Source organism: Gopherus flavomarginatus, chromosome 1 (genome assembly GCF_025201925.1).
Source record: "Gopherus flavomarginatus isolate rGopFla2 chromosome 1, rGopFla2.mat.asm, whole genome shotgun sequence".
Lineage (NCBI taxonomy): Eukaryota > Metazoa > Chordata > Testudines > Testudinidae > Gopherus > Gopherus flavomarginatus.
In genome coordinates, this window is record NC_066617.1 from 61,026,264 (window position 1) to 61,039,179 (window position 12,916).

The following is a 12,916-nucleotide window of genomic DNA, read 5'->3' on the forward strand; positions in this document are numbered from 1 at the left end:
CCCCTTGTCAGGGCTGCAATGGGGACATCCCCGGGAGCGCCACGCACAGCAGCCCCGCGCGCTCCGAACTCGGCCCACACGTGGCCCCGCGCGGGCCAGGATGAGGGGGGCGGTGTCCTATCCCCACGGGCACGGGGCGCTCGGATTTAAGGCGCAGCTGCTACACTCAGGTGTGCGCTTCTTTAGTGGCCGACCGCGCGCGGCTCTCCCCGGCAGGGCGGCGCGAGCAGCTCAGGCACTCTGCGCCTCGAGACCCGGGGCCTCAGCCCGACGGCGCGAGCCGACCGTTAGATCCCAGCCTGCCCGGGTAGAGGCGCCGAAAGTTCTAGAGCAGGCGGGGGGGGGGGGGGGGGTGAACTCGGAGGCGGGGGGGTTGAGGAGGAGGAGGAAGAGGGCGGGGCCAAGGTTCTAAAAATTTTCCATAACTGCAGCAAGCGAGAGAAGAGGTGTTCGCTGGCCTCGCCTCCCTGGCGTTGTGACGCGTTAGTCAACGCCCAGGCCAGGGGGGCAGGAGCCTGCGCGGGCAGGAATGCGGGGTGGCAGCTCACGCGCTGTTCACGTGCCCGCGCTGGCAGGGACAGGGGGACCCGTCTGCTCCTTTTCCCTTCGCTCTGCCGGGCCGGGTCTGAACCGGGGCAAGGGGTGCCCGGGCTGCGTGTGCAAACCCGCACACGGTGCCCCTGGCTGGGGGATACCCCGTGACGCAGGTTGCCAGCAGCCACGCGGAGCGGGCCTGTTTGCATGTTGTTAAGGAGCTGACGGTAGGCACCAAACGCCCTGCACAAATGGTGGCTGGGGGGCGATCTGCTGAGACTCTTGCAGGGTTTGGCGCCGACCCAGCTTTGCCATCACATGTGAGTTCGGTTGTTAAACGTGGCCCTCAAGCAAACAAGGCTGGGAAGTTTGGTGCCTTGGGAAAGAGATGGTCAGTGCTCAGCAAAGGCCTGATCAAGGCAAATGTGCCACAGGCAGGATGGTCACTGACAAATCCCCTGCACACAGGACATGGACATTCCAGTACTTCCAGGAACACTGTGACCCTAACCCTGCCAGGTGACCTTGTGCCTGCGGCTTTGACCCTCAGCATGACTGTGCCACTGCTGGCATGATCTAACCCCTGCTGGTGTGACCCCCGCCTCTGCCAGCATGATAGCACATGGGAGGTCATGCTGGTGAGGGGTGCAGCAATGTGCTCTTCAGAATGTTGTTCGCTGTGCATGCTACCAGTCAAAACCATGTCCCATTTAGTCTCTGTACCAGCATAGGTGGTGAGTAATGTGGGCCTGTAGTGCCCATGCTCCAATATTAAGGAAAGTGGGCCTGGCTCCACCAACGTTTGGGCTTATATTTTCAGAGCCTTCCCATCCATAGGACAGACAGGAACAACCACCCCAGGCCCCGTGCTTTGGAGGGCCCTGTGATTCAGGGAGACACAGGGTCCAGGGTGGCCTGGTGCCAGCAGCAGTGAGCAACCCAGCCCACTCCCACTCCACCCCTTCTCCAAAGCCCCTTCTCTGGACCCCATGTCCCCCAAAGCATGGGGCCCGGGGTGGTTGCCCCAGTCCATCCTATGGACAAGAAGGCTCTGCTTGGACCCGTTCTGGGCACCACTAAAAATGTTACAAACCTGGCGCCCATGTGTACCAGACAGAGGACAAACCATAGAAAAACAGTACTGTTCAGCTGAATGGCCTGCTACCCACAGGTGTTCACATGGGTTACCTATCTGCATCCAAAAGTGGGATTTGTTCTTGGGTTTTAATGTAAAATAAAACCCATGATTTGATGTATTTTAAAGTTATATGAAGGATGCCTGTAGCCTGTGAGTAAGCACCCTTAATGCTTGTATAAATCCAGATAAATAAATCAATCATAAAAGCTACTTTGCCAAATCAGCAACAACCTGAAGAATCGAACCAAAGCAAATTCATGCTCCACAGCTCACTTTACTGGGAAATCTAAAAAGCACAATAATAGAGGTAAACAATGTGTATCCACTTTAATTTTGGAGAGAAAAATATACCTTTTAAATTGGATCAAAAATTGGGCCAAAATCATACCTTCAGGCACTGGCAATTATACAAATAGCTATATTTTAAATAAGATAAGTCAAGTTGACCTATTTATTGTGATTTGCATTAATATAATACCAAACAAGTAAAGAGTGCTGCAGTGCAAACTATGCTTTTTGTAGGCACTGTCAATCCCCTGAAGGATTTTTTTTTTACCATAAACTTGTCTTTTATGGGATAATGTCCATGGCAGCACCCTATTAAAGGCAATCACCTTGCTTTTGGGGGTGATTAAATGCCAAAGTGAAGCTAAAACATTTGATAAATGTAAAAGCCATTTATGCACACTTGCCATGAACATTACACTTCTTGTAGAAGAGAAAAGAAGTATTAACATAACAAAAAGAGAATTTGAAAAAAAAATCTTGTCTTGGACAGTATGAAAGTTTCCATGGCTGCTACTTTGTTGGGCCATGATCCAGCAAACACTTAAGTATGTGCATAATATTAAGCAGGTGAACATCTAAATCAATGACACTACTGTTTAAAGTTAGGCCTCTCTGAATGCTTTGCTGGATTGGCACCTGGAGATTTTTCACTGCTACTGGTTTAAGGATGAGATATAAAGACTTGTTAAAGGGTTGAGTTAATAAGTGAATAATTTATTGAAGGATAGGAATGGTGCTGTAATGTATGAGAAGATAATAAAAATAAATAATCTAGAAAGAAAATATTGATATTATTTGTATTAGAGTAGTGCCTAGGACCCACAGGGCCCCATTGTGATAGGCACTATACAAACACATAGCAAATGGACAGTCCCTGCCCTGAAGAACTTACAGTCTTTGAACTCCTTCATCTATCATAGAACCTGAAGTTGATTCAGTAAATCTATTACATTTTCTACCTTGTCCATTTTTTCCCAAGGACCAATGTAAACAGTTCCTAACTATTTTAATTCTGAATTTCGTGATTTAATTTGTTTTGCAATTGAAAAAATATTTAAATACTTTTATGTCTCTTCCATGTATTTTGGAGGCAGAATAACAATCATCATACTCATCCTTTCTTTCCACTACCACTTTACCACTTATTCTTCCTTTTATTCCTTTTTATTCATCCTTGCTCCTTTCTTCTTTTTGTTTGTTTCCTTCCCTTTTTCTCTTCAGCCTTTTTATATTCCTTCCCCTTCCCTTTTCTTCAGACTTTTCTCCTCATCCTTATCCTCCCTCATCTCTATACCTAAAATGTTCTTGTCCTGCCTCCTCTCCCTTCCACTTTGTTCCTTGTAGGTGGTCTTCAACCACTTCAGGCCTCCTTATAATACTTAGTGCTTTGTGTATATGTAAAGGGATATGTAAAGGGAACAGAATTTTCTGTATGAAGTTTATGTACCTACTATAGTTATCCATGTAATACATAAAACTGCTAAAAATGAACGAAGTTAGTGAAAAATATTTTTCTATATTTTTTGTGTGTATTGATAGCTTTGTGTACAGTTTCACTATTGCCTGTAGAGTCATTTTTCTTTGCTGAAAAAAATCCTATAAACGTCAGTGGAATAAACCCTTATGAATTAAAAAAAAATCCTCAGAACATATTTAAAGGTTGCTCTGTGAGAAATTAGTTTTAAAAAAATTGGTTAATACAAAAAACTTCATGTTGATTGTGTTTCTTTAAAGTAGGCCACAACAGAAGCCTCAGATGTCAGTGGTGAGATTGTAATCTCGAATGAACTCTGTAAATATATTTCATATTAAGAGACAAACAGTGGCATGCTATTATGGGATCTTACCCTGTACTCCTTTCTCAGGTAAAACGCTCACTGAAGCCAACAGGAATTGTGAGTGTGTATGCTGCCCATATGATGGTGACTCACATATTAAGAGTATCATTCAAAACCTTGTTTAATCCTCAAGGATAATCCTGTATTCCTAGGTTCATCCTAGCCTAGTTTTAGCTTTCCAATATGATCACTACAAAATCATTATGTTAAAAAACAACAACTTTTTAAACAAAATTATATTTACTATATTAAAATTTAGACATACCAAAAGTAGGTAGGAATCCTGAGCCTTGTTTTTTAAGCCATACAGTTGTGCTATTGTATTTGAGTTCACTCAGAACAGTGGATTCTGCATTTAATATATGTAACAATACCCCCACACAAAAATGAGTGAGCCTTAAAAGGGCACTGCCAAAAGCTATGAAAAAGATTTTCACTTTATGTTTTTCACTCTTTAACATTCTCTTAAAAAGGTTTAAAAATAGTATTTCTCTCCATTAATCTTGACCTTTTCCACTCAGCAGACATTGATTTTCTCCCTATGTTGTGTGAAATTAACATCAGGTTTTTGTTTATCTTTTCGCTCTGTGATAATGCAGTACAATTTGGGGATTAGTATTTGTTAGCTCAAGCTCCTTCCACTGTCTGAATCCTCCCCTTCTCTCTCTCCCCTCCCTCCCATTTTTATTGTCTAGCTCCTTCAGGGATCAGAGCTATAATTTTGTTCTTCTAAATTTTGCTGGTGATGGAAAATCAATTTTAAAATCAATATTTAGAATCTCAAAGATGTTTGTCACACATTTACTTCATTGTTTGTGTATAAACATAATTTATGATGTCAACAAAGCCCTCAATCCGCTTCAGATCTAGAAAAGCTCACTTGCATTTTTGTGGGCCCCACAAAAATGGAAGAGTGGTTCAGAAGGCCACACAATGGTGTTATATTCACAAGGGAGAGAAACTATAGCAATTGGCTGGGGGTCCCAACATGCCTTCATACTAGTCTCACAAGGTTCAGTGTGAAGAACAATGATGGAGGCAGAGGAGGAGCCATGCGATATGTATTTACATTAATCCAATGGCCTGAATGCACCACGGCATCTTTGGCCAGGATACTGCGCATCAGGGAAAGCCTTCATAACTTTTGGCAGTAGAGGGTAGACAGCGTTACCCAGAATCATAGTAGAAACAAATACTCCATTCATGTTCATATTATTTGATGGGAACAACGCACTTGCCTGCCCACTCTTGAACAATCCTGAGTTACTTTACAGGAGTATCTAACACAGGGGTGGCTCCAGGCACCAGCATGCCAAATGCGTGCCTGGGCGGAAAGCCACAGGGGGCGCTCTGCCAGTCGCCGCAAGGGCGGCAGGCAGGTTGCCTTCAGTGGCTTGCCTGCGGAGCGTCCGCTGGTCCCGCGGCTTTGGCGGACCTCCGGCAGACGTGCTGCCAAATCCACGGGACCAGGGACCTCCCGGAGGCAAGCCGCCAAAGGCAGCCTGCCTACCGTGCTTGAGCAGCAAAATACCTAGAGCCTCCCCTGATCTAAAATATGTATCTTTGAATTTCTCCCAATGGCCTACCAAGGTCTGCATCATGAGGGAGCAACAGGCCAGATCCTCAAATGTATTTAGGTACCTAATTCACATTTAAATTAATGGGAGTTAGGTGTCTAAGTACCTTTGAGGATCTGGGCCAACAGCCCTTTCTGTTGACATAAGCATTTGCTCCTTGGTGAGTGGTGGGGATGGAGATGTGGGCACATAAGAATTATCTATGGCTCTGGCACAATTTGGGAAACCTTTGCTGTTTAGAACATGCTGTCATCTCAAGGATATTAGCCACCTTTAACACATATGCAGGCAGCACAGCAGTTATTGGCTTACAAACAACTATTACCAGAGTGCCAATGGTGGACCCGCCAACTGTAATCTGGCTCCCAGCAGATCTGTAACTTTCAGGTATGTCCAGTTTCCAGAGGACAGTGGGCATATACTTCTGGAGTGGTATTGCCTTTCTAATTCTTGAGTTATGATACTCCAGAGATAGGATGAGATCCTCACACAGTTCCAGAAATGTGGCCTTCCTCATCCTTAAATTCTCGGTCTATGGCTGTCCATCTCATGTCTCCATACCACGCTGCCTTTAGGGGCTGGGTCTAGATCTGACACTAAAAAAAGTGCTCTTCATCCATCATGGGAAATGGCATCCGCTAGCTCTATTAAAAATAGAAAGGCCTCTCCTGTAGTTGTCTGAAGCTGGTGTGCTTCAGCTCATCATCACATCACAGCACTGTTGGGGGTGGGGGTGAATTGTGGAAGTCTGAGGTTTGGACCTTTCCTTCCATAATTTCTACTGGAAAAGGGGCAGATCGTTTCCTCCAAAATGCCTAATGCAATGAGCAGTTTGCCGCAGTGCTGGGAACCATGGGATGCATGCCCAGAAGTTACTGTGTCCAACACATTTGAGGGCAGTGACAGTGTAGATCTGTGCGTGTGTTTGTGTGTGGGGGGTAGCAGCAACCTCACTACATGTTAGTGTGTTTTAAGTGTAGATGCACTTTAATTAGCTTGCATCGGGATAAATGAATTGACATAGATTCAACTAATGTGAACCTGTAGCACAGAGATACTCCAGGTGGTTCAGAGAGGCGGCACATATGCTGGAGAAACGGCTATATGGCTGCAATGCACTCCTGCTCTAGTTATAGGGTGTATGGCTTTGTGCATGAGAATTTCACCTCCTCAGCTCACCCACAACTCACAGTCCAGTTACTTGTTAAAAAATAGAGGTATTTTAGAGATATGTATCTTAAAGATAAAATAGATATCTTCTGTTCTTAAACTGCATCTTCTTGAGCACATTTACTTTGTAAGAAATTATAAGAAATTAAGTTAGGATACATTTTCATCAGGCTATAACAATGTTGAGTTAGGTGAAAGTTTGGTCTTAAATACATCCATTGTTTCTCTTTTACACAGAATTCTCCCGCTTTTGATGGCTTATTTAGATTTTTAATTTCAATTTTTTAATTTTGCTCTTTCCTATAATTAATTTAACATTTTCTTTGAGAATTTCTTTGTGAACTCCCCTCTGTTCTCCATACATTGGAGCTTCAAGTGTTTAAACCACTATAACTAAAATATTATTTTTCTATAATTAATTTTAAAATGATGATGGAAAACCTTTAATATATATGATATTTAAAAGCCTGTTTTTGCTACTCGTATTTGACTACTAATCGGACTGTTCAAGTTATATGGTTAAAGGTTGCAAAGTCAGTCCCAAGTTTGTATTCTTTGCAAAAACATGTCACAATAGAAAGGGCATAGATGAATATCATAATAAGGTTCCAATTCTGCAAATATTTGTGCATATGGTTAACTTAATGCATGTGAATAGTTCTATCTATGAAAAGTTACTGAGATGGCTAAGTGTTTGTAGTATCAGGTCATATATGTATGATAGCCAGTCAACTACTGAATGTAAAACTTCATTTTCATCAATAGTTGATCCATTTTAATATTAGGTCTATTTTTAATTTTTTTAAGAATAAAGGTTTACACTAAGGTACTATATACAATGATAGTAAACAGACCTTTTCTTCCTTTATGAATGATTTTGTTTGTTTGTTATTTTCTTCCTTAATCCTTATGTATAAATGAACATACTTTAGCTCTCAGTGAAGACATTTTCCCTGCAATATTTATGGCAACACAGTGCGGATTTTGCATGAGCAGGGACTGGCGGACTCCAAACCTGGGCATTTTAAGAGTTCTTTGGTGGGTAAAACACATTTACATTTTCATTTTAGTTTAGAACATTTCAACTTGAAAATGCCAATTTTAATTTAAAACATTATGTGGAAATGCATTTAAACACTTTGAATGTAGTGGGAAATGCCTTCTAGCAAGTGAGTTTTCATATTCTTCAGCTGGGCAAAATGGACACAGTTTTCATTTAGTTATAAGAGTTCTTGTGAACAAACTCCTGGCAGAAGTTAGGGATGGCTAGATGTTCCAGTTCATATTGTCTTCTATAATACAATAAATTGTTTTAAATTAGACAAGAGTATGAAGCACATTTATTTTTTATGGAATATATACTGATTCAGCACAATGGGAAGGGTATTTTTCTATTTATTTAAATATTGCTGAATCTCTAGCATCAGTAAGGATCGATTACCTGAACTACCCTTTCTGTTCTTCTCTTTTTATGTGCTGTACTTTTACTGAATTTATCAGCAAATGCTGTGTCATGCATAGGTTGCATAACTGGTGCTCCACATTCTGACCCAGAATTGGATGATTGCCTCCAGTCCATGCTAGGAAGGCTATCTGCATTCCTTATTCAGGCAACCAGTGCATGACACAGCGCTTCTAGATAGGTTTAGAAAAAGTAATGGACAAGAACAGAAGTATGTTTGTATGGTCATATAAAGTAATCCAACCCTATCTACAGTACATCATTAATTGGTATTAACTGTTCAATCTTTAAATAAACACAATGTAATCATGTTCCTGTCATTGTGCTGAATTAGCAGTTTAACCATACAGTTATTCAGTAGGAGTTTTGCTGAATATATATGGAATATTAGATCCCAGAAGACTGCATGTCCCTCTTCTTTGGGTATGGTGTCTAAACAGAGTGGGACATACACACAAGTAGAATGCTTAAATCTCAGTCTATATGATCCATATGAGCTATAGTTTATGATATTAATCTATATTTAATAGTTTATGAGGCTACAAGATGCTGTGAACATTAATTTCTTTTTGAATTCCTGTGAGATTCTTGTTTGGATTTGTAATAATCATGTTATGAGCTCTAAGGGCTTTTGATTCCCACACATTTTAGCTAGTCAGCCAACATGGGTATGGAGAGCCCCTTGTTCCCAGTCTTACAAAGACTTACTCATGTGTCTAACTTTACATATCTGAGTAGTCCTATAAACTTCAATCAGTGTGTCTCCTCACATGCATACATTATGAGAGTACTAAAATTTCTGCAGACTAGTGCATTAGATGGGCCTCCAGATTAGGAAGTTATGGGCTTTTCACCACCAGCAAATTAGGTCATGTTAAAACATGACCTTGAGCGTGTTAACTAACACAGTGTTAAACACAATTCAGCAGTCAGTGTTCGCGGGGTAACATGTTTAACATCAGAAATACGGTTTAATTGGAACCATAGAAGTAACCATGCCCAGCTGATGGAATGTTAAATGCAACTTGTCCTTGTCTACTCTGAGTGCAAAGTTATGTTTAACATCTTGTTAGTTTCAGAACTCCTCAAGGTCAAGTTCTACTACAACCTATTTTTCTACTGAAGACAAGCCCCAAATGGAGAAATGGCACAGATTATTATAGAATGAATTAAAAATGGTAAAATAATTAAAGTGAAAATTATACTACAATGCAAAGGAAATTAAATAAAACTTAAAATAATGTGAGTGCATCAGATTTGTGTATCATTCTGTTTTTTTCCTTTGCTTTTAAAGTATTTATTTGTTTTAGTTCTGTTGGGGTTGTAGCCTACTAATGTAATCTGCTATGTGTAGGAAATGTTGAGTCCCTAGCTAGTACTGAGATTCAGAATGAATTTAGAATACTTCCAGGAGTATGTTTTTTAATTTCACGGAGGATATGGATGATGATTGACACAGTAGTAATAGTTACTAATTTGGACTAAAGTGTACAACAATCATTATTACTAACATGAACTATGCTAATAGTTTTAAAGTGGTTCCAAAACTGAAACAACACTAACAGTATCACCCTTCCAACCATAGCTTTCAAGTCTCCACGTTCAGAGGTCAGACAATTTTTGCTCTTCTCTGCTGTTCCATCAGACCTTTGCTTGCCTCCCCGTTGTCTGCCTTGTGTTATAGCTGATGCCAGTGACCCTTAGTCCGCAGACCAGACTGGCACTTTATAAAACTTTAATAACAAGGATAACTACTTTTCTGCAGTGTTCAATCAGGTTCAAAATGTTGGGCTGCATCAATATTAGAACCTTACTTAAAAAAAAAAAAAGAGAATGAAGGCACAGAAAAAAACTGATAAAAAAGGGGACGTGGGATGACAGAGTCAACAGAGGTCAGTTAATCACTTGCATTCACTGAATTTAACAGTAAGTTAAGACCTTATGCTTTGGCCTAACCTTCTCACCACACTTCATCATGTTCACTTTCCCTTCATTCAAAATTTCCAGTGAGAGTATAGAGATTTGTTCACATTGCTGAGTGCTGTAATAATTTCTCTTTAAAACGGGACAGATTCTCTCCTGCATTAAGGCTTATTACCACTCCACTGGTGCAAAGTAGCCCTAATACCATCTTAGCCAGCCACAGAAGGATCACCTTTATGTAGGCATCCCTGTGTACCACAGAGCCACGACAGCAACTTTTAAGAAACCCTATTACCACCATAGATCTATGCCACCCAAGGATCCCCTATGTTTGTACACATCTTTACCTCACAGTGATCATAGGCTGTTTTAACAATCCCTCCAAGTATTGGTAGCTGGCACTGTGAGATTGGCCTGATGCAGAGCAATAGCAGGCTTGGGTGATGGGTTTTACACAGTATATGAGTGCTTCTTGGCCACAGGTGTGAATCAGGTGCAATTCACAAACTTCTCTGCAGAGGAGCTGACTGAATGTTAAGACATATGTACTGTGTGCTAATAATTTTCCTCTCTGTACATCTTTCAGCAGTTGTCAATGGCATGCAGGATTGAGTTTTTAGGGCAAGATTGTTGCCAGAGTCAAAGGTATGCACATAAAGGTGTTAGTTAACCGGAGAGAAGGGCTCAAAGAACTTTCTTCCCTTTCAAACATTTACAGGAAATGGACAGCTAGATAGGGGAGTACATAAGGCACCCTCACATGGGATATAGCAGTGAGTATGATGCTTGTGCAGACCTGGAAACTGGAAGGCATTGCTCTTTGGGAAACTCAAGCTCCCCCGCCTCCCCCCGAGTTCCTGGTGGGATGGTGCCATTTCACATCAGTTAGCTGTATGCATCCTGAACTCTGTTGACTTCAGTGAAAGTTTAGGTACACAAGCATACAGCAAAAGATAAGTGTTTGTAAAATAGTTACATCATTTTAAACTCTTTATGTTAATTATAGAAAATTCATATTTACATAAGATTAAGTTGTCTTCAGTCAATGATGTTTAGTGAGAGTTTGGACCCAATCTTGCAATTGACACCTGGAGGGTACAGGACTGCACGTGAAATTAGTCAATTGTAGTGTTGGAGCTTTAGCTGGAAAAGAATCGTAATGTCTGGGGCATTGAGTCACCACAATCAGCTGGGCTGGCGAGCTCTCCACGCTGATCAAACAGGAAATGGGAATTCAAAAGTCCCTGGGTCTTTAATAGGGAAGGGTTGTTTTCTGTGTACCTGGCTGCTGTGCAGCAGAGTTGAAAATGATCTCCAGACTGGTCTCAGTGGAGAATTGTGAGACACCTCCTTGAGCCCAATTCAGTCAATTTACACAATGCTGTGCTATACTGCCTCTCTGTCGACCCATCAACATTGAATTAAGTGCTATGCCTCTCATGGAGGTGAAGTAATTAAGTCATGTTACAGGTGAGTTAGGTCGGATGGAAGGGACCTGGTAGTGTAGACACATACATTATTAAGTCAACAGAAGGTGGCTTCCCTCGAGATAAGTTTGTACAGGCTGAACCTCTCTAATCTGGCACTCCCTTGTCTGCCAACATCCATGGTCTGGCATAGGTGTTGACTCCATGGGTGCTCTGGGGCTGGAGCAACCCCTGGGAAAAATTAGTGGGTGTGGAGTACCCACTTATGCCAAGCTCCCCTCTCTCCTTCCCCCTCTCGCTCACCAGCAGCCCCGTGTTTATCAACTCCTCTTCCTCCCTCCCAGCACTTCCTGAGCACCACGAACAGCTGATTTGCAGCGTTCAAGCTCTGGGAGGGAGAGGGAGGACCTGGGACCGGTGGATGGGATCCTGGGTGAGGGGCCGGCTGCTGGGACCCCAGGTGGCAGTAGGGCTCCCGAGTGGGGGGCCATGCTGGATGCAAAGCCTACTTCCCATTCCTTTGGAGACCTGCTGGCACGCTGCATTGCCCTCCCGTGGTTTGGCAAATTCTCTGGTTTGGCCAGGTCAGGTCAGGTCCCGAGGGTTCTGGACTAGAGAGGTTCAATCTGTAGTGTAGACGAAGCTTTAGATTATGATGATCTGTTTTTGAATGTAGAATTTGTAGTTAATCTGTAAGTGAGCATGTAAACTTAGCATTTATGTGACAGCCTTCCAGATTTTAAATATAGCTGATCTTCTGTCCCTCCTTGTGTAAATCCAAAAGCTAAAAATATTGTAGAACAGTAAGTCTTTGCAGCAGTTTACAGATAGTAAAACATGCCAGTACATTTATTATATAGAAACTGGTCCTAAATTTTACCACTGTGATGTAAAATGTGTCAAACTAACAAAAAAACATTTTTCTATAAATTAAAAGGAACTATGAAAGACATGTCTATTTATTTAGGTCCCATAAAATTAAATATCATACAATATGAACTGATCTGTTTTCATGCTTCCATATAGCACAGAGGTGGGCAAACTTCTGCCCGCAGGCCACAGCCAGCCCCTGTCCTGCCTGGCCCTTGAGCTCCCAGCCCTTCTCCTGCTGTCACCCCTCCCCCACGCCACGCTGTTGCCCGGGCAGCAATCTGGGCAGCAGGGTTGCACGTTTCTGCAGGGCAGCATGGCAGCGTGTCTAGCTCCACCTGGGTGGTGTGGCTGCCACACTTGCTGCTCTGAGCGGCAAGGTAAGGGGGCCGGGGAGTTGGATAAGGGGCGGGGGTCCAAGGGGGCAGTCGGGACAGGGAGCAGGGGGTGGTTGGATGGGGTGGAGGTTCCGGGGGGCGGTCGGGAATGGGGAACATAGGAGGGTGTTGGATAAGAGTGGGAGTCTCGGGGGAGGGGGTGTGGTTAGGGTTCAGGGGAGAGGGAACGGGGGGGGTTCTGGGGGAGCCTGTCGGGACAGGGGTGTGGATAGGGGTCGGGATAGTCAGGGGACTGGGAGCCGGGGGTTGGATGGGAGTGTGGTCCTGGGGGGGGTTAGGGGTTGGGGTCCC

The 12,916-nt window shown here is 43.0% G+C and overlaps 1 long non-coding RNA gene across 1 annotated transcript; it reads left to right on the forward strand.

Moving 5' to 3' along the window:
- The first annotated feature begins 520 nt into the window (after window positions 1–520).
- Window positions 521–12,594, forward strand: LOC127034924 (uncharacterized). The gene is made up of 3 exons (XR_007769526.1): window positions 521–761; window positions 7,478–7,583; window positions 9,081–12,594. It is a non-coding gene; the product is annotated as an uncharacterized LOC127034924 (long non-coding RNA).
- Window positions 12,595–12,916: the final 322 nt, after the last annotated feature.